The sequence below is a fragment of the Schistocerca nitens genome, chromosome 5 (assembly GCF_023898315.1).
Source record: "Schistocerca nitens isolate TAMUIC-IGC-003100 chromosome 5, iqSchNite1.1, whole genome shotgun sequence".
In the NCBI taxonomy this organism is placed as follows: Eukaryota; Metazoa; Arthropoda; class Insecta; order Orthoptera; family Acrididae; genus Schistocerca; species Schistocerca nitens.
The window spans coordinates 640,846,858-640,868,845 of NC_064618.1; the positions used below are offsets into that span (position 1 = coordinate 640,846,858).

The window sequence follows — 21,988 nt, forward strand, 5'->3', positions numbered from 1 at the left end:
TGACTTAAGGATTTTCAGGAGCCCAGTACACGCAGCTGTGGCGATTTACGGTACCATTCAGTTTGAATTGCGCCTCCTCAGACCAGATAACCATCCCTGCAAACCGTTCATCCTCGTGAAGGATGTCATCAAAACACTCGCAGTACTCCATCCTTCGATCCGGGTCGTCCTCGTTATAGCGTGCAGCGATCTTGGAATGTACACTTTCCACTCCACAGCCTTCAGAATCAGTCGTACGCTTTATCTGCTTACCCCGCTTTCATGTGCACCCTGCTTTACACATTTTTGAGGTGTTGTAGTAAAATGTTGCAACACGGCAGCGCTGGAAGTTGGACTTGTTGATGTTTTTGGTCTGCCTGGCCGTTTTTATGCACTTCCTGAACATTACCGTCGACTTCAAAAAATGGTTCAAATGGCTCTGAGTACTATGGGACTTAACTGCTGCGGTCATCAGTCCCCTAGAACTTAGAACTACTTAAACCTAACTAACCTAAGGACATCACACACATCTATGCCCGAGGCAGGATTCGAACCTGCGACCGTAGCGGTCACGCGGTTCCGGACTGTAGCGCCTAGAACCGCTCGACCACTCCGGCCGACACCGTCGACTTTAAATTTATCCCGAATACGATAACTGTTGTACTTGTTAGTGGCAGAGTTCCGTACACATTACGCCATTGCCGTTGTACCACCACCACGTCTTCGCACATCCAGTACCACTTCAATACGGCCTTGCCGCGTTGCTCAAACGATTATCTTACTTCGTTCATTATTGTACTCTCATCTGCGGGCAAAACGCGTGCCAAGATATGTTGAGGAAACAATGAACCAAGCTACCGCGCGGAATTGTAACGATACGTCATTTTGTTGAAAAACATTAATTGTCAAAGAGTGTCTGCATTTTCCTGGACCCTTCTGTACATCGAGGATCTGTCGCGCAGCGAATAGTATTGTGTGACTGGAAAAGAGCGCAGAACACTCTCTTTACAAAAGGGGATGCACAGAATTACAGTCCAATATAAGAAGGGATCGTTTTGACAGGAAACATTCTGAGATATCAGTAACTCACATAATTAGGTCTTGAGGGAAGAGTGAGGAGTAAAATTCGAAGAGGCAGACAAAAAAATGAACACAGTAAGTAGGTTCAGATAGATGTAGGTGGCAGGATTCGGAGATAAAGAGGCTTGCACAGGGCAGAGTAGCGTGGAGTGCAGCTCAAAACCGGTCTACGGTTTGAAGGCCGCAACAACAGCAATAATGTGAGACGTCTGTTTTTGACATCCTAGGGCAGGGGTGTCCAACTTTTTAGCTTACCTGTGCCACATTAGACGATGACGAGTATTTTTGGGCCCTTCATAATATACTTAACACCTTTGAGCAAATTTATGAATCTTTATTCTAAAAAAGTAAGATGTAACTGATCTGACATTTTATATATGAAATTTCATTAACATAAGTAATACAGAACAGAACATTTGACTTTGAATTTGGGGAACTAATGTATTAACATCAGGTACGATCGAAATGGTTGCAATTCCCAGGGTGTTTTTAAGGTGTTGTTATGAAATTTGGGTTCTATTTTTACTCTTTGCTTGCTTTACTCTCGAAAATGACTATTCGCACACGTATGACTATTCAGTATGGGATTTGGCAGGTTTGATCTGTAAAGATCCAGCGATGATACATGATCCATTTTTTCTTTTAATTAGATGTCAGACTGCAACTCTTTGCTTTCCATATGAAAATCTACTGGCAACTTATTCTTGTATCAGATCGAAAAGTATGGATGCGTATTTTATCCCTTCTTTAGGATTATGTTTGGCCACCGTGTTGAACTGAAAAAAAAAAAAAAAAAATTCTCTGCATTTACTCGTGTTTGTCATAATTGCAGTTTAATTTGGAACGTTTTTATTGGTTGAAACATTGTTCTCATAAATAGGTTTCTGCCTTGAAGATGCCTATTTGACATCGAATTGAGCAGTCATATATACAAAAAATGCTATATCTGCCACCCACTTGGTATCGTCTAGTTCTATCACAGATTTTGCTTTTGATGTCATGAACGTTTTGATTTCATTAATCATGCTATAAAATATTTTTAACATCTCGACTCGACTGAGACGCATTACTTATGTAAAGCCGGCCCCTGTGGCCGTGCGGTTCTAGGCGCTTCAGTCGGGAACCGCGCTGCTGCTACTGTCGCAGGTTAGAATCCTGCCTCGGGCATGGATGTGTGTGATGTCCTTAGTTTAGTTAGGTTTAAGTGGTTCTGCATCTAGAGGACTGATTACCTCAGACGTTAAGTCCCATAGTGCTCAGAGCCATTTGAACCATTTTGAACTTATGTAGTCGCAGGTTCGAATCCTGCCTCGGGCATGGGTGTGTGTGATGTCCTTAGGTTAGTTAGGTTTAAGTAGTTGTAAGTTCTAGGGGACTGATGACCTCAGAAGTTAAGTCCCATAGTGCTCAGACCCATTTGAACCATTTTTTGAACTTATGTAAAATATACGATATCACCATACTCAGCATCGAAACTACTGAGGATTTCCTGAAATTGACGATGATTCAATTCCTTAGAAGGTTAGCCCATGGGCTGTAGAATGAAGAAATTTAATTGAATTAAAGCTCATCTCTTTGTATGGCTTTGTACGGATCATCTTCTGTTGTAAAAATTCCACACGAAAGTAAAAAGATTTCGTGTAAGCCCATTATAGAGAGGTTCATATTCAAATATGGATGTTATTTGTAGCGATGGATAAGATATCGAGTTAAATCCGTTATAAGAGAGCTACGGTACTGTTACATAGCAACCATAGACCGTAATTGCAATCCAAATGAAGATTTATAACGTCTTCCGACTTGTAGTGGTCATAACTACGGTGATAAAGATCCTTTATGTACAGAAATAACACAGAATTTTCTTGTATTTCGATAAATTAATTTCGTTATACGTCTCTAAATCATTAGTTTCGCTGTTGCAACTGATATAGCCGTAAGATAACAGACTAGCGCGCCTGACGGATTGGCTAGTTGTAAGAACGAGTCTGGGGGTTTTAGTATAACACGGGCGGCAATATTAATAACGGGATGGACTAAAAAGAGACTAACATCGCGTAGTGACAGTTTAAAATTGAAAATGTTCAATTTGTCATTACTTTACATAAACGTTGTCATGGGATACCTCCTAATATCGTGTCGGATCTCCTTTTGCCCGGCGTGGTTTAGCAGCTCGATGTACATGGACGTCAAGTTGTTCGAAGTCCCCTGCAGAAATATTGAGTCATGCTGCGTCTATAGTCAAAAATGGTTTAAATGGCTCTGAGCACTATGGGACTTAACATCTGAGGTCAACAGTCCCCTAGAACTTAGAACTACTTAAACCTAACTAACCTTAGGACATCACACAAATCCATGCCCGTGGCAGGATTCGAAACTGCGACCGTAGTGCGTCTATAGCCGCCCGTAATAATGCGAGAGTGTTGCCGGTGCAGGATTTTATGCACAAATTGACCTCTTGATTACGTCTCCTAAATGTTCGATGGAATTCATGTCGGTTGATCTCGTTAGCCAAATCATTATCTCGAATTGTCCAGAATGTTCTGACATGGCGCATTTTCATCTTTTCATCCGTAAAAATTCCACCGTTGCTGGGAACATGAAATCCATGAATGGCTGCATATATTCTCCGAGTAGTCAAACATAACCATTTCCAGTCAATGATCGGTTCATTTGGACCAGAGCACCCAGTACATTCGATGTAAACACAGCCCACACCATTATGGAGCCACACCAGCTTGCACGGCGTCTTGTTGACAACTTGGCGCCATGGGTTCAGGGGGTACTCGAACCCTACCATCAGCTCGCATTAACGTAAATCGGGACTCATCTAACCAGGCTACGGTTTTGCAATCGTCTACGGTCCAACCTAAATGGTCACAAGACCAGGAAAGTCGCTGCAGGCAATGTCATTCTGCTAGTAAAGGCGTTCGCGTCGGTCGTGTGCCATCGTTCATTTACACCAAATTTCGCCGCACTCTCCTAATACACTATGTGATCAAAAGTATCCGGACACCTGGCTGAAAATAACTTACAAGCCCGTGGCGCCCTCCACCGGTAAGGCTGGAATTCAATATGGTGCTTGCCCTCCGTTAACCTTGATGACAGCTTCCAGTCTCGCAGGCATACGTTCAATCAGGTGCTGGAAGATTTCTTGGGGAATGGCAGCCCATTCTTCACGGAGTGCTGCACTGAGGAGAGGTATCGTTGTCGGTCGGTGAGGCCTGGCACGAAGTCGGCGTTCCAAAACATCACAAAGGCGTTCTATAGGATTCAGGTCAGGACTCAGTGCAGGCCAGTCGATTACAGGGATGTTATTGTCGTGTAACCACTCCGCCACAAGTCGTGCATTATGAACAGGTGCTCGATAGTGTTGAAAGATGCAGTCGCCATCCCCTAATTGCTCTTCAACAGTGGGAAGCAAGGAGGTGCTTAAAACATCAATGTAGGCCTGTGCTGTGATAGTGCCACGCAAAACAACAAGTGGTGCAAGCGCCCTCCATGAAAACCACGACCACACCATAACACCACCGCCTCCGAAATTTACAGTTGGCACTACACATCCTGTCAGATGTCGTTCACCGAGCATTCGCCATACCCACACCCTACCATCGGATCGCCACATTGTGTACGGTGATTCGTCACTCAACACAACGTTTTTCCACTGTTGAATCGTCCAATTTTTACGCTCCTTACACCAAGCGAGGCGTCATTTGGCATTTACCGGCCTGATGCGTGGCTTATGAGCAGGCGCTCGACCATGAAACCCAAACTTTTCTCACATCCCGCCTGTCACAAGATCCTGATGCAGTTTGGAATTGCTGCGTGATGGCCTAGATAGATGTCTGCCTATTACACATTACGACCCTCTTCAACTGTCGGCGGCCTCAGTCAGCCAACAGACGAGGTCGACCTGTACGTTTTGTGCTGTTCGTGTCCCTTCACGTTTCCACCTCACCATCACATAGGAAACAGTGGACCTAGGGTTGTTTAGGAGTGTGGAAATCTCGCGTGCAGACGTATGACACAAGTGACACACAATCACCTGACCACGTTCGAAGTCCGTAAGTTCCGCGGAGCGCCCCATTCTGCTCTCTCACGATGTCTTATGACTAATGAGGTCGCTGATATGGAGTGACTGGCAGTAAGTGGCAGCAGAGTGTACCTAATATGAAAAACGTATATTTTTGGGGGTGTCCAGATACTTTTGATCACATAGTGTAGATACGTTGTGCTACGTCCCACATTGATTTCTGTGGCTATTTCACGTAGTGTTGCTTCTCTGATACTGACAACTCTACGGAAACGCCGCTGCTCTCGGACGTTAAGTGAAGACAGTCGGCAATTGCTTGGTCTGTTGTGAGAGGTAATGCCTGAAATTTGATATTCTCGGCACACCCTTGACACTGTGGATTTCGGAATAGTATGTTCACTAACGATTTCCGAAATGGAATATCCCATGCGTCTAGCTCCAAGTACCATTTCAAGTTCAAAGTCTGTCAATTCCTGTCGTGCGGCTATAATTATATCGGAAACCTTTGCATATGAATCACCTGAGTAAAATAACAGTTCCGCCAAAAAAATGAAATGATCGTATGGCATTGTTGTCCGGAAGGTCCCGTTCGGGGGAGTTCGGCCACCGTTTTGCAAGTCCTGTTTAGTTGACGCCACATCGGCGACTTGTGAGTCAATGATGATGGACGCACAACACCCAGGAAACGAACCCGGGCCACCTGCGTGGGAGGCGGTAACGCTACCGCTACGCTACGGAGGCGGACGACAGTTCCGCCGATGCACTGCGATATGATCGCCATCTGTTTACGTGCATATCGCAATCCCACTACTTTTGTCACCTCATTGTATACATACCGACCGTGTGACAGATGCTACTACTTCTTGGGACAGTTTGGACCACATGCGGACCCCGGGTTGCCACCCCTGTCCTTGGCCGTAATATAAGCTCAAACATGACATTCCTGGAGGGAAACAAGTCTCCCTCAAAGAATCAACACGGACTCAGGAAAACCAGTCGCGTGAAACACAGTTGGCTCATCCACGATACTTACCGGCACGTGTTGCTGGTCAGGATTTGAAACATTCAGTTTGAAGCTAGAGCTGTACCTTAGATGAGGTGGTTGAGATGGTAATCGAGCCTGTCTTGAAGAAAAGTAACACGGCATCATCTGGCAATTACCAATCATTTTACTCCTCTCTAAAATAACAGTGGACTATAAGGACCAACACATGAACCAATATTCTGCATGTTTTCGATACAAAGCGCCACAATATCCTAATAAGAAAGATGCAAAGACTGCCTTCCTTCTGTTGCAGTCACACGTAAGCAACAGGAAACAGTCCTTGTAAATAACAAAAAATCAGATACTTTACATGCAGCAAAAGGTAAGCCAAATGCTCCTTTCTGTTTATTATGCAGTAAGCAATGCAACACATTTTTTCTCCGCCAGTTTCGGTTGAAAAATGGTGAATTTGTTGTGGTACATCGTGGAATATTCCCACTTCAGCCCAATAGTTTCATGAAGTTCCGATAGGTGGCGGCACTGTATGTAGCCTTCAAAACGACGTCTGTAACAGAAATGCATTCCAAACACAGATCTGTCATTGAGTTTCCTTTGACGGAAAATCAGAGCTTCGCAGATATTCATAGATGTTTGCAGAATGTATACGAGGATCCGAAAGTGAACAAAAGCACGGTGAGTAGTTGAGCGAGCCGTCTGTGATAAATCACAAGGTCGTGCATATCTGTCCAGTCTTCCGTGTGTCGGCCAGCAGTACACAGCTGTGACTTCTGCTATGGTGGAACGTACGGACAATCTCACTCGAAGTGATCTCCTTCTCCATGACAACGCCTTGCCTCACACAAGCCTGCGCACCTCAAGAGGCCGGCCGGAGTGGCCGTGCGGTTCTGGGCGCTACAGTCTGGAACCGAGCGTCCGCTACGGTCGCAGGTTCGAATCCTGCCTCGGGCATGGATGTGTGTGATGTCGTTAGGTTAGTTAGGTTTCAGTAGTTCTAGGTTCTAGTGGACTGATGACCTAAGATGTTAAGTCCCATAGTGCTCAGAGCCATTTGAACCATTTTTGAGCACCTCAGAGAAGCTAACAAAACGTCAGTTCTTCCTCATCCACCCTCAGCCTGGATCTCACACCTTCCTACTTCCGTCTGTTAGGCCCAATGAAGAATGCATTCTGCGGGAAGTAGTACATGGATGAAGGGGAGCTTAATGACGCACCAAGACATTGGCCCCGATATCGACCAGGACAGTGGTACAATGCGGACATACAGACCCTCCCAGTAACGTGGTGTAAGACCGCTGTATTGAACGGAGATCATGTTGAAAAATAGGGTTTTGTAGCAAAAACTGTGGGGAATAATATGATGTATTCGAATACTGAATAAATCCAATCTGGGGGAAAAATGTGTTGCATTACTTATTGAATGGCCCGCGTATATAAACTGTCTAACCTCCATATTGACCAGTGAGACAGTACTATATGCAGATGACACTACACTAACTGCTCAGAATACCAACCTGGATGGGTTATACCAGAATGCAACAGTAACAGTAGGTACGTGTACTTCCTGGTTTCAGAATAATGCTTGCTCACAAATAACAGCAAAACAGAGAATACCTTATGCTTGGGATATATCCATGCTGTCGAGTCTAAGCCAAGACTTTACGATCTATGTGCCTGAATTAGCTGATTTGTACAAACATCTGATCATTTAGACGTCTGCACGGTTTGCGGCAGCTATATTTAGATTGTCTTCGTGAGAGAGGAGTAGCGTGGCCTGGGAATCGCTGACAGACTCAGTGCACTATGCTAATGGGCTGGAAATTTTATGCAGCTCGATAACGAACAAGCGACAGGAAACTGTAGAGATTCTTTATCGACAATGTTCTGTAACTATTAAAATCCACATTGAATGCAGGACAGCGCGGAAACCAACGCTGAAGCAAGGAAATGGCTTAATTTCTCTCAACAGCGCGCTATGACAAAGCAACCATAAATTTTGTAGCGATTCCTAAAGCACCGGATATCTCTTAGAGATGGTGATCGCTGAATGTGCATTTAGTACAGTCATAGATAATAAATTGTAGATATGTGTGAGAATTGTGTAGTTAAAAAAGTTTCCAGCTCAGCTTCTTTGTGGCCCCCTCTTTAATCCCCCCCCTAACATTTTCGGACACCCTGCTCACGTACAGCTCAATCGAAACTTTTTACGTGCTATAACAGACAGGCGAGAGGAATCCAGAGACACACATAACACTCCAGCATCACAGTTCTCGGTCCAGATAGTACGGAGATCACTAATTTGCCAGAACACAGAAGTCACTGCTGTCGTATAGGCTACGAAAAGGAAGATGAATGATCTATCGGCGAAGGAAAAGAACCCCCATAAGAAATAATCACACGCAGTCAGGTTCGGTGACCTTGGAGGCCAGTAATGTAAGGCTGAATCATTTCGTCCAGTGTGACAGATTCATCGTTTAATACTCTTTTGATTTAAAAATTCTCGCACTTCCAGATGCCAGTGTGGCGCTGCCCCATCCTGTTGGTAACTGAAGTCGTTCGATTCAGCCTCCAACTGAGGGAAAAGAACGGATTTCTGCGGACTCTTTGTGAAACTATCGCGGATGATTTCGACGTGTGTGTCAGACACTCGGGGACTCCCCGGCGATTTGCCTTTACACTAACAACCTGTTTGTCGGAATTGCTTATGCCTTGGTCTAATGCTCTGTGTTTTAGGAGGATTCACACCATACCTAGTACGAAAGTCATGCTGGACAGTTATTACTGACCGGCACTGCGCAAAATGTAGAACACAAAACGCTTTGTGTTATCCCGACACCATTTTTACCAGAACCGAAGTGCACGCTCCTGCTACCTAGCGGGAACTATGTAAAACTGGAGAGTTTGCTCTTTCCAGTAGTACGTTGTTCACTTACATATCTCAAATAACACAAATTTTTCACGGGAGTTTCAAAAAAAGCGAAATGTTTTACCACACGATGATCAAAGAATCGGTGAAGTCTAGCGTGTTAAATTCTTAGGAATGATAATAGATAAAAAACTTTCTTGGAAGAATCATATGCAGGATATTTCCCAGAAACTGAATTCTGCTCTGGAATCTTTTCTTTAAGAATAATCTGAAACTCGAAAGTTTCTATCAGGTCATGCTTAAAGCTTTGAGGCATTGTGTTCTCTGAATTTCTTTTATTTCATTGCTGTGATTATATACTATGTGGATGTCGAACTCTTGCTGTCTGGACGTGATGGCCAAAGATGCTCGTATTTCGTTTCTTGCCTGATTACAACATCGCTGCCACGAAATGTCCCAATACAGAATGAAAATACTTTTCGATTCTGCTCCTACATCAACCAAAACATCGCATATTAACATAAAGTTCAAAGCCAGAAATAAGTAAAAAAATTCTTTATCATGTTCGGACCTGCGGAAATTTTGTTGTTTAATTACAACATGGTGGACTAAGCAGATAACAAGAATTTGCACGCACGTTGAAGTTCCGTGCTTTGACATCAGAGATCTACATCCAGGTAGTATAGAGATCACTATTTCCTCCTTAATCTCTGATCACTGATCCTCTACCTATAGAGATCAGTGTTCATATTGGACAACGTAATCATAAGTGATCGTTACGTGTCTCACCGTCGAATTGTTGTTTGTAAAGAAAGTGACTGTATCACCAATAACACAGAACTCTTGAAAATTGAAGATTTGTAAACAGCTGTTTGTGAGTAATATTTAATACTTCTTTAGAGCTTTTTTTTTTTAAAAGACTGGAGCATACTAAAATATTGAATCATAGACAACCAAGTCGTTAAATCTTGAAACCCAAAAAGTTTTTTTCACCTTAATTGCGTAGCTACGTGAATTCATTTGACGGGAAAAAATGAAACAGTTCACTACGAAGAAGCAAATTTTACGCTTGGCTTCGTATAACAAATACATCACCAGAAGTCATCACCGGAAGATATTTCGTTGTTAACCCGGCGCGCTTGTTGTCACCCGCTAATCCTCGTCTTAGATTTTGGGTCAACAGAAAGGTCCGATCTTACTCGTCGGCTTTGACCCGTGACGTAAGCGTGTTGTGGTGTGTGACGTCATTACGGCGCGGTTTGTTTATCTGTTAAGTTCCATAAAAAGATACATTGGTAAAAAGATACATTTATCGGGTAAATTATTTCCGTATTGTTGCTAACACATTATAAATATGTATAAGCATAAAATGAAACATACACCTTTCTTAATTTGACTTAATTTTTTAATTTGCATTGGTTACATATAGTTTATTATAATATTCACAACGTCTCTACTGAAACCACTTCGAAATTAGCACTGTAAGTGAATAACCAAAGTTAATTACACTCCCTTTTCCCTGAGTCAGATCGAGCTTCTTGTGACTTACACACAAGTAAGGCTACTCGTTGTTGTAGATGTTCTTTACAAATAGGACTGGGATAAAGACGGCAGCGATGCTGTGTGGATCTGTTTTTCATTTTAAGCCAATAGTAAATTCTTGGCTTTTCTCTTGATTTACTTGCTTCTTCTTCTGTAAGTAGGCTGTGGATACGTACACCACCTTTTGTTTTCTCATACAAGTGATTTGATATGCTGGGAATTGACATTTGTCTTATCAGATGTGCTTTTGCAGGCACCATACCCTTTCCTGTACGGGATCTTCTCCTTAGAATTTAGTCGTTTGTATTCATCTTGTATATTATTGTTTCTTACTCATCCTACACGGATGCTGTAGTGTTCTTCCGGGAAAGGCAACTTCCTCCACCAAGAACGTTTTACAAACAGGCAACACTTCCCCAGCATTTCTTGTCATTTCTCTTATGTGAGAAGACAAAATAGCTTCACTGAGCTGGTGTTAATATAGTGGAAATATTTTATCAAGAGAGTTCTTATGTGCAATTGCTAAGTGAGCTTTCATATCAATTGCGTTCCTGTGTGTTTAATTTGTACGCGTGATATTGTCAGTAATTTAAGTAGATGGGAAACGGACGGATTGGTATCTGTGGCAGTTTGCTGCTGCCTATCGTTGACAGCGTATTGTGTTTTCGTCACTTGGTGGTGAATTAATAAATGACCAAAAAGTTGCTCCAGTTCTCCCACCATTAATTGTGTTGTTGGTAGACTGCATATATCGTTTCCATTCAGAAATTGCTAGCAAAAAGAGTGGGTTACACTGAGTGGAACCAATTACACAGATCCACAGTGTATCTTCCAAGATGGGTGTGAAAATGTCTGATGGAATGGGACTGATGATCTTAAAGTCTAGAACAGCAATCTGTTGTAATGCATTGCTCGACTTAATGAAGTAACTGTAGTTTTACAACTCTTAGTGTAGTATAACTTAAACACCGATAAACTATCGATTAATCGATAGTACGTGCACTAACGTCACTATCGGCAGTCTTGTTTAACTATCGATAGTCCTATCGTTTATAATGTAATTCTTTTGGAATTGGCAGCTGAAAAATTGTCTGTTCCTATTATCTCCATGGCGTTTGGAGAGCAGAGGGAAAGTAGATTGTATGGAGGCATTTAATCAACAACAAATGTGGTGGCGCCTTAGCCAGTCTAAGTTGTTTATAAACTATGTTGTTAATAGATTGGTCGCTGTGTGGGAGGGGTCGTGTAAAAGCGAATTTTCTTGTCTGTCTTCCAGTGATGACAACTCACGGTCGTGCGCATCTCGTACCGATCAGACCCTTAAGGTAAAAACTACACATGTAAATAACATGGATTCGTGAATGCGCATTATACTGATTTTCATCTTCAAATGTGTGAGCTTGCTTACTTGTAGCAAGAAATACTAATGTAAATAACGCTGTTGTAACACAGTGCAATTTGTAGAGAAAAAAAAAATGACATTTTAAAGATTTGTTAAGTGTTTCTGATTCTACTGTATAACGGATTTTAAAATAAATACAGTTATTGTCCTCTTTTGTTTCTGAGTCCTCGTTGTACTAACAAGTGTTTTTAGTTATACATGTTCGTGATTCAAAAATACAAAACACTGACGAAGTCCTAATGCCACTGCGTCACTTCTGCTTTTGCATATCATTCATATGTTTGCATATCATTCATATGTTGGTTGCCCATGTTGTGGTCGAGTGGTCGATTAGCGGAGCTTGTTCCTTCAAAGACACACCAGCTCCCGCAAAATTGAATATAGTAAAAGCACAACCCGCCGAGTGTCAGGTTTTTTTTATTTGTATGGCGGCTGGACATAATCATTAAAATATACAGCTGTATTTACATGCTATCTGCTTTCACAGCATTGCAGCGCATATTCATAAGTAATTCGGGCGAAATGTGAATGTTTCAGTGGATGTGAGACAAAACGAATCTCTTCTTGCCAAGAGTTGGCTGTGAATGTCCAGGAATGTTTTTGCTAAACTCCAAATCTTGAGATATTTCTTAAGCTCTTGCCCGTTAATACTGAAACCCCTTTTTTTGAAACTTGTGTACCGGTGAATAAGCTCACCATTATTCTTCTTTTTCATTTTTTCTAGTTTACATCATTCTGCAAATTGATAGATCACATTTCGAGCGTCACGAGGAAGAATACTGAAGCTTCTAGCTTAACGAGGTATCGTAGGAGATGACCTCAGTGGTTCAACAATGACTTCTTCGTCACTCATTTCGTTATTTAAACGCCATTCAACAGGATTATTATGCATCACGCAACTATAGTGGCACAACTGTTCAATCGCTGTCATTTGCAGCAGTGAGACAAAGAGCACAGTAGCGAAGAAATGTTCTGAATGGTGCCTATATAAAACGATCAGTACTTTTCGCACGCCACCGATAGTCTCTGTTGGCTGACGAAGTTCCGCGCTTCCAAGATTATTTTGTTGATATAAGAGGTGCGTAAATAGAGGTTCTTATTGTTACCGTTTTGAAAACAGGGTGGGATTTGTGCTCCTACCAGTGGTGGGAGGGGGGGGGGTGTCTTAGGGGGTTAGTAGAATTATATATGATACTAGCTTGGACCGTGGCGTTACGCATGGTTAAACAGCTATTTATAAATAGATGTTAATGCCGAAACTCACTATTGACACGTATGCACTATCAGAAAAGCCATCCCTTGCTATATCTTTAAAAGTACATTATAGGTAAAGCTTATCCACGAAATCATCTACATACGGGTACAGATATACGAGGGGAATTCAAAAAGTAGAGGCACATTTGTGAAAAGTTGTACTTATTCTGATGATAGAAAACTGAAACATATTAATAGTGTTAATAGTAAGACTTACTAAAAACTTTCAGTGTTCGGCTCCACAAATTTACATTATATGTAAAGTTTTACTCCAATGCGTGGGAAATAAAAATCCCAGGTTGGGATGCATAAACTAAAACCAGAGGAGGGGATGGTTTGATGCAGAGGGGGGGAAATCCCCCCCCTGCAAATCGCACACTGTTTGAAAATGATCCGTAAAAATCTGTGTGGAATTTTTTGAAGAAAGTGGGCGATAATAGTCAGCTTGTAAAGTGTACCATCTGCATTAAAGATTATAATCATGACCAGGGAATAGAACTAATTTAAGGGTTCACCAAAAAGAAATGATAGATATTCAGCGATCACAGACCCTGCAGACCACGCGCTGCTCCCACAAACTGCCTCCATTCCTTCCTGTTTTGTGCCCTATTCCACCAGGTGTCTTCAGTTCCCAGGGCTACTAGGTCCTTCGCCAGGTCGTCCATCCAGGTTGGTGTTTGGTGTCGCCATTAGTGCTATCTTCGCCTGTCTTCCATCTGGCGTACGGGCTACATGACGCACCCATTGTATTCTTTTGCTCTTTATCTCCTGTAGGACAGTTGGTTGTCGCCTCAGAAGGTAGATTTCCTTGTTTTTCCTCCTCCTCCATTCTCCGTTATCTAAAACTGGTCCCCATATCTTCCTCACTACTCTTCTTTCAAATATTAATAGTTTTTCCCTTTCTCGCTTAGTCATGCTCCATGTTTCTGAACCGTACATTACTGCTGGGCATATCACTGTGTTGTAGATTTTCATCTTAGTATTCACTGAGATCGATTTAGAGCCAAGCGCCTCTTTGAGGGAATGCATGCATTTCGTTCCCACTGCTATTCTTTCCTTGATGTCCATTTTTTTGCTGTTGTCCAAAGTAAACCAAGATCCAAAGTATTTGAACTGGTCTACTCTGTTGAACCTCTTGCCATCTATTTCAAGAAATTCTACCTGCTCCTGTCTTCTTCCTAATTGCATGAACTCTGTTTTGTCTCGATTCACTTTGAGTCCTACTTTCTGTGCATTATTGTCCATTTTCCGGTACATTGCTTTCAACTCGTGCTTTGATTCACTTAATAGTACTATGTCATCCGCATATGCGAGACAATTAAGTTACCGTCTATCTCCACTGCAGCCCACTCCTGTTGCCTACACTCTTTAATTACTTTCTCTAAGATGACATTGAACAGAACACATGAGAGAGCATCCCCTTGTCTAAGGCTTGTCTAAATCTCGAATGTTTCTGATGTAGCTCCTCAGAAACGTACTGCTGCCTTTGACCCTTCCTTACAAGCTTGCACCATTCTCACTAGCTTCTCAGGGATTCTGAAGTCCCGCATTTCATTGTATAGGCTGTTCCTGTGAATGCTGTCATATGCACGTTGAAAATCGACGAACAGGCTGTAGATATCTTTATCATATTCCCAATGTTTTTAAAACAATAGTCTTAGTGTGAAAATGTGGTCTATTGTCGATCGGTTTGGTCGAAGGCCAGCTAGATACTCCTGTATGTTGTTCTCTATGAATGGTAGCAAGTTTCTGAGGATAATGATGGACAGCACCTTATACGTTACATTCAACAAGCTGATTCCTCTGCAGTTACCGCTTTCCATTTTGCTTCCCTTCTAAAAAGAAAGAATGGTGAAAAACTGGGAACCACGCATTAGTAGTAATAGAACTGAAAGGAGAAGGATCAACTTGTGATCTAGATCACGTGCAACAGGATCAACCAAAAGAATCAAGAAGCTCTATAAAAAATTATTTTAACAGAAGTCAGTTGCACGATGCCAGTTCAAAAGTGAAAAAAAAAAAAAAAAACTTGATTCTCTTTATGCATAAATGGTTGCTATCGATATGCTGCCGTACAGAACTTCCTACCATCGATGTTTGAAAAAAAAAATAAATTACGGAAGGACTTACAAAATGTAATTTTTTTGGTGTTACAACGGAATATGTAAAAGCAACACGAATTTTCCATTGACTTGCCACTTTATTATAGACGAAAAATAAGTGTAACCCATACTAAAAGTGACAAAAACTGCAGGTCATCACAACGCAGAATCTATGCACACGTAACTAACATTTTTTAAAATGTTTCTTTCTTTAACTCGTCAATGCCAGGCTGAGTTTCGTTTCATTCTTGTGATCGGTACATGTCGGTGTAAGTGAAGTCCGCGTAACTTGTAAGGTATTTCTTGGCAATTTCACACATCCCCTCCCCGCCCCCAATCCCCCTCCCCCGTCTTGTCGATAGAAATCTGAAACCGTCGGGTCATTTGTATTCTGTTTACGGATACCGCCAACCGTAACAAGTAACATAGTAATTGTGTTACAATAGGCTTAGTATATTTCCTTGTTCATTATTACAAATAAGACACACATTTGAACATAGGTGTCTCTATAATGCGTTTTCTCAAAACATTGTTACTTCCGTGCCCATAGTTTTCAGTTGAGTGTTTGTGCGGTAGCAGACTAACAAGCGAGAAACGAACGCGAACCTCAACACCGTCTGAACCAAAATTAATTCAGCATAGTAAAATCAGCTGGCAGTGGCCTTACAGTCACTGTGTTGTCTTCCGAGTACATAAACAACTTGATTTTTTGGCGATTTATGCGGAAGTGCTTCCATTGTGTTAGCGAATCGGAACAGAATTAAAACTTTTGGTGCTTATAAAACAGGGTCAATATTAATGCATATATTTACAAAAAAAGACGACCCATAGCAAGTTGTAAATATAGGCCTTACTAACCACCTCGAAACTTTCCCGTGGTAATGGAAAACTCTCAGCCATTGTGTAATGGAAGCAGTCGTATCGCCACTACAGTGAAGCCGACGAAACGCTATCTGCCAGGTTCTGTCAAGTGCAAACCTTGAGCGACACAAGTGTATTATAGGAATACATCGGCACTGCTATCTCTCACCGCACCTTCCCTTTCCCTTCATTAATAAGGTATTGTGCTCTTTAAACCGCTCCGTGCGCTTGCCCCCGGCGAAAGGCGAAACACCGAACACAACTTCTACAAGCTGCACACTTTATGTCGACTGCACTCAGATCACAAGTGTTGCCGATTTCAGTGATGTAGCGGCTGTAGCACTGCAGTGGAGTGATGGCCCTTATGGTTTGTACTTACAAGGGAACCTCCCCATCACACCCCCCTCAGATTTAGTTATAAGTTGGCACAGTGAATAGGCCTTGAAAAACTGAGCACAGATCAATCGAGAAAACAGGAAGAAGTTGTGTGGAACTATGAAAAAACTAAGCAAAATATACAGACTGAGTAGTCCATGTGCAAGATAGGCAACATCTAGGAGAGTCCGAGTTCAGGAGCGCCGTGGTCCCGTGGTTAGCGTGAGCAACTGCGGAACGAGAGGTTCTTGGTTCAAATCTTCCCTAGAGTGAAAAGTTTATTTTCTTTATTTTCGAAAGTTATGATCTGTCCGTTCGTTCATTGACGTCTCTGTTCACTCTAATAAGTTTAGTGTCTGTGTTTTGCGACCGCACCGCAAAACCGTGCGATTAGTTGCCGAAAGGACGTGCATGTCCAATGGAAACCGAAAAAAATTGATCGCAAAGTCATAGGTCAACCGATTCCTCCACAGGAAAACACGTCTGATATATTCTATACGACACTGGTGAGGGCATGTGCGTCACATGACAGGAATATGTTGTCGACCCACCTAACTTGTACACTTGGTGAATGGGTGAGAAGATTCTTCTACCTTGCCCAATTTAGGTTTTCTTGTGGATGTGATAATCACTCCCAAAAAGTGTGAAAACATAAGAGTTTGTCACATAAACTGCAACAAATTAATGCAACAGTTTCACAATCGCACAGTTTTGTCTGTGCTCTGTCAAAACATATGTTTTTAACGTTTTCAAATTTTTCCGTGTGTAGACCGTCAAATCCTGCATATGTCCAAGCAAATCTGAACATGTCCTGGAATTTTGGAGAGCGAAGTTGATTATATGTGAGTGCCTGAACTTTGATAATTGTGTGAAAATAAAAAATTAAAATTTTCTCCCGAGGAAGACTTGAATCAAGGACCTATCGTTCCGCAGCCGCACACGCTAACCACGGGACCACGGCGCTCACGGGTTTACAGCCACCTGGATGTTGCCTATCTTACACATGGACTAATCAGTTTGTATATTTTGCTTCTTTTATCATAGTTCCACACAACTTCTTCCTGTTTTCTCGATTGATCTGTGTTCAATTTTTCTAGGCCTATCCACTGTACCAACTTATAACTAATTCTGAGCGGGGTGCGATGGGGAGGTTCCCTTGTTAGTGTCAACTCAGCGGAGAAAAAAACATAATGAGTGGAGAAGCCATCCTTGATCTCAACACAGTTTCAATCTTGTTATTCCCATGTGCAGTTTATACCGTATTTGCTGCAGTCCATCAGCAAGCATGGACACCTAAGGTAACAACAGCATTGCATGGCTGACCAGTAAACATCTCGCATCACTATTCCTTATGGTGACCTTCCTCTTTTTCTTCTTCTTCTTCCTCCTCCTCCTCTTCCTGCTTTTCCCGTACTTCTAAGACGCTGAAGCTCAACGTTACACCGACAAGAAATATATTCGCCTAATTTTATGAGAATTATTTTTTGTATATGAAAGAAATTTTTCAGATAAAAAGACATTGAAAGAAAGAAATTTTTTGACAATTTTCTGCAAAATTTCTGACGTACTGGCAGGTTACTCTAACATTATTTTTTCAGATCATCAGTCAGACCTTACTAGAATACAATATCCGTGATAAGACTGTAGTAGTGGTTACAGATAACGCTACATTTACGGAATAGCTGCCTAAATCTTAAGAATTCGACATTCACCCTGTTTTGCCCACTGCAGCAACTTAACAGTACAAGATTGTGTCAAAGCAGAAATATCTTCCAAATTTTTATTGAAAGCAAAGGCCATTTGTGACTTTCTTTCATAACTCCGCACTAGCCAGTGACAAACTGCGCAGTGTTCAAAAGAGAGCAAACAAAAAAGAACTGAGACTGATACAATAGGTGCCTCTCGATGAAATAGCTGATGCCACACGCTCAAAAGAATTTTGGAAGTACGAAGTGAACTTGATTACGATCAATGAAAGTCCACACCAGAAAATTACCTAGCTACACGAGAGATAATAGATCATCTTGAACCTTTTGAAGTAGCAACAACAACAATCTCAGGAGAGTCATACATCACTGCTTCCTTAATTATACTTCTTTCACCACGTATTGCTGCATAGTTTTCAGACTTGTAAAGCACCTTAACGACTAATGAAGGACGAAGTGTTCTGGATTCCTCGATTAAATTAGTCAATGAAAGGATGAAACCATTTAACACATTCACTGTTAATATGCTTGTGACATTATTAGATCCTAGGTTTAAAAAAACTTGTTTCAGGACATTTCAAGATGCAGGAAACGCCGCACAAGTACTTCAGAAAGAGTTTGCTGCTATCATCACATCAACTACAACACAGCAAACTTAAAGCATAGAGTGGAACATTTTCTAAACTTTTCCTCGCTTACATGTTTAACGTCAACTATTTAAAACATTAACTCATTTGCAAAATAATCTGACGTTTGAAGCTGTTTTATACGTGGGAACTCTATTCTTTATAGAATCGGGGAGTCCTTAGGCAATATTTGATGGCTCGCCAGACATTCACGTTCATGTCGCTAACAGTTGGTTTGGAACACCAGCTTTACTGAACGTTTTTACATTTATTGTCGGATACTTTCACCCGTGTCAATTCTCGCTGCTAATTATGGTACACCTTGTATACAAATTTTGCACTTGGGCTCTTCTGGCATCCATGTGAGGAGCCCCTTATGCCTTAAACCACACCGAGTATGTCACAGATATTCTCTTGAGTAGAGGATTGGGCAGATACCGAGAAAGAACAGCCGTAGGAGTACGTGACGGCAAAACGCTATGAACGTCGGCTGTCGCTGCTACACCTACACAGTGCGCATGCGCAAGAAACTTCTACCACGTAGTATCCACAGTTCTTCTGCGCATGCGTGGGCATCAGCTGCTTGAAGAAAATAAACGATGTTGTGGTTTGTGTATAGCTGGTGTAGCGAAAACTGTGTACGCGTAAAGTAAACAGGAAGTGAAACGCTGCAGATAAGGTGGGTGACATGAAATACTTTCTGATCGGAATACACTTTAATTTTTATAATTTAAGTTAGAGAATTATTTGTCGGTCCCTTCCTGAGCGAGTGAAATATAAATTAAGTAAACGAAACAAGGCGGCGTTAATCTTTGTCTAATGACAATGATTAGTTACAGCAAAGTCTAAATGTGTTTTCAAAGTCGACACAAAAAGTTTGTTTAAGAACGAAACCTCAGCTTATCACCATGCGTTAACTACGTGCAGGTTTTTCTCGTGTAATTGTAGAGAATATAGTTATTAAATAACCTGAGAGATGAAGAAAAGTAACGTTGCTAGGTGGGTGGGCTGGACCATTCATTCACTGCATATAGCCCTCGCAAATACAAACGATATTGATTGTAAGAACTTCGTTTAACAGCGCAATGCATGGAGTATAGTCTTTAAGCACGACTACGTGTGTTATGATTTTGTTTTCGTAAGTTTACATTTTATTGGACTAATATGCTTAGCTTTTTTCATTTGAGAACTTTTAACGCTGCTAAACATATCAAGGCGGAACTAGACAGGCTGTGAACTAGCGGAAGTTTACAGGGGCTGCTTATATTTGGCGTTACTGCTCATTTCTTAATATCAGTACGTTTTTTATATGTTTTGATGTGAACGTTTTTGTAGCATAGACACAGAAGTGTGACGCGTACAAAGACTGTGTGCGTCCGAGCGACTCATATCACACAGTGACGCCCCCCCCCCCCCCCTCCTCCGCCACAGCAACACTGGAAGCCAGAGAGACGTTACAAAAATTCTCATTACTACTTGGCAATGTCGAAGCTAACACATGTTTGTAAGCGAAAGATTCAGTTCGCCTGCGACAGGGTATGCGCTCCAGCAGAAAGAACAAGAACTTGCCATCCGCCCACTGCTCCACTGCAGATACCGATACCAAAACACCAACACCTACAACCGCAAAGAGGGGAATCGGACATTTTCCTTGACCTATATATCTCAACAGCAGCTATCCAAAAAAACGAGCAGCTACAACTCCGAAAAGTGGAACCAAAATTAACAACTCAAAACCAGAAATACCCCATATTCACTACATCAATTAAAACACAACTGAATTATCATAAATATACAAACCACATAACATCACAATTAATATATAATAAAACCAAAACAAAAATTACTTACCAACAAAAGACTCCGGCAGTACCACCTAGGTTGGCTAAACCCAAATACCACATTTAATAGATCTGGTAAATGAAATAAAATATCGTGTGGCTGACTGTGGTAGCTTAACCCTTGGATTTCAAAAGTTGTTCCAAAAATATCTGACACCTTAGTAACCACATCGCCAATTGCTTTAGACTGTACTATAAGGGAAAACATGCTGTGAGCCTGAAGTTTTTGCTCAGTTTCAAAAAACCTGCCTAAGAGAAATGTGGTAATTTACCACACTTCATTGGCGGTTTTTACTGAACCTATCTTCCAAACTGTCAGTCTGTACTTTCCCAAGGAGCAAATAGGACCTGTTTTTATCAGACAGCCAGTAGCTACTGAAATCAATCAAAGCAGCTGTTCTATGCTTTAGAGCAAAATGTGTGTCTTTAGAAAGCTTCCTACTATCATGCAACCCATGCCATAAATCTAACCAAGACATAAAGCTACTTAAAAAATCAAATATGTGATGGGCATTAGTAGTTACAGGTTCATGGAAAACATTTCTTAGCCTCTGACCCTTAAGTAATGTTTTCACATTCACAATACACCACCAAAGATTTATTACTTTCATAAATGTTGCCCAATTTTGAATTTCTTTCTTTGAACCTAGTTTCTGTAAAGCGACAACTGTCATATCATTAAAGATACAAAGCACCTGTTTACCATTTTGCCTTTCAATTTAATTTGGAAACAAATTTTTAAGTTGAGAATTTCTGTATTGTAAGAAATCATCTTTTTCTATCATGTGTAGCTCTTTTAGTGCTGTGACTGATGCAACACATCCCTCCTTGCTCCCATTGAAATCAAGAAAACACAGAAACTGCTCCTTTTCATTGAACCAGTTGTTACAGATACACCTTAAAAGATGAACTGTATCCACAAACTAGTACAGTGGGTGAACTGCAGAAGTTTGTGCAGTGTGACAATACTTTCTGTACTTCTGACAGAGTACTAAAGATAGATACTGCTTTTCTATTAATTGAATTATTGTCTGCCACTAACCCAAACACCTCAAATCCAGCTGCTTCTAATTTAAGAATTACTTTTTTGTGTATGAGAAAAATACATCAGCCTGAATTGTTTTAACTGGGAGAATGTATACCACACCCTTGGAAGGTGAATCTAAACTTATCATAAAAACCTAAGCACTGGTTGCACCAAAAAATTTGTCACTGTTGAAGGGCACAATATCCCCACCTTTGTAATCAAGCTGGGATTTAAAATTTATTTCATCAGTTAACAGAAGAACTGTTTTGTCCTGGATGCTAATGTTCCAGCTTT

General features: G+C 41.4%; 2 protein-coding genes across 3 annotated transcripts in view; one reads left to right on the forward strand and one right to left on the reverse strand.

Annotated features, from left to right (window-relative positions):
• LOC126260800 (ATP-dependent DNA helicase DDX11) overlaps positions 1-21,988 on the reverse strand; it is a 302,773-nt gene that overhangs the window by 279,244 nt on the left and 1,541 nt on the right. The gene's annotated exons all lie outside the window — the stretch shown is intronic.
• The window catches only part of LOC126260799 (endoribonuclease Dicer-like), a 450,082-nt gene that overhangs the window by 4,491 nt on the left and 423,603 nt on the right, over positions 1-21,988 (forward strand). Inside the window, exon 1 of one of the 2 annotated variants that reach the window (XM_049958148.1) lies at positions 19,379-19,505. The exons of the other annotated variant lie outside the window; for it this stretch is intronic. The gene's annotated coding sequence lies outside the window, so the exon portion shown is untranslated. Of the gene's footprint in view, positions 1-19,378; positions 19,506-21,988 lie in introns of those variants that run through there. 2 annotated transcript variants of the gene reach the window in all.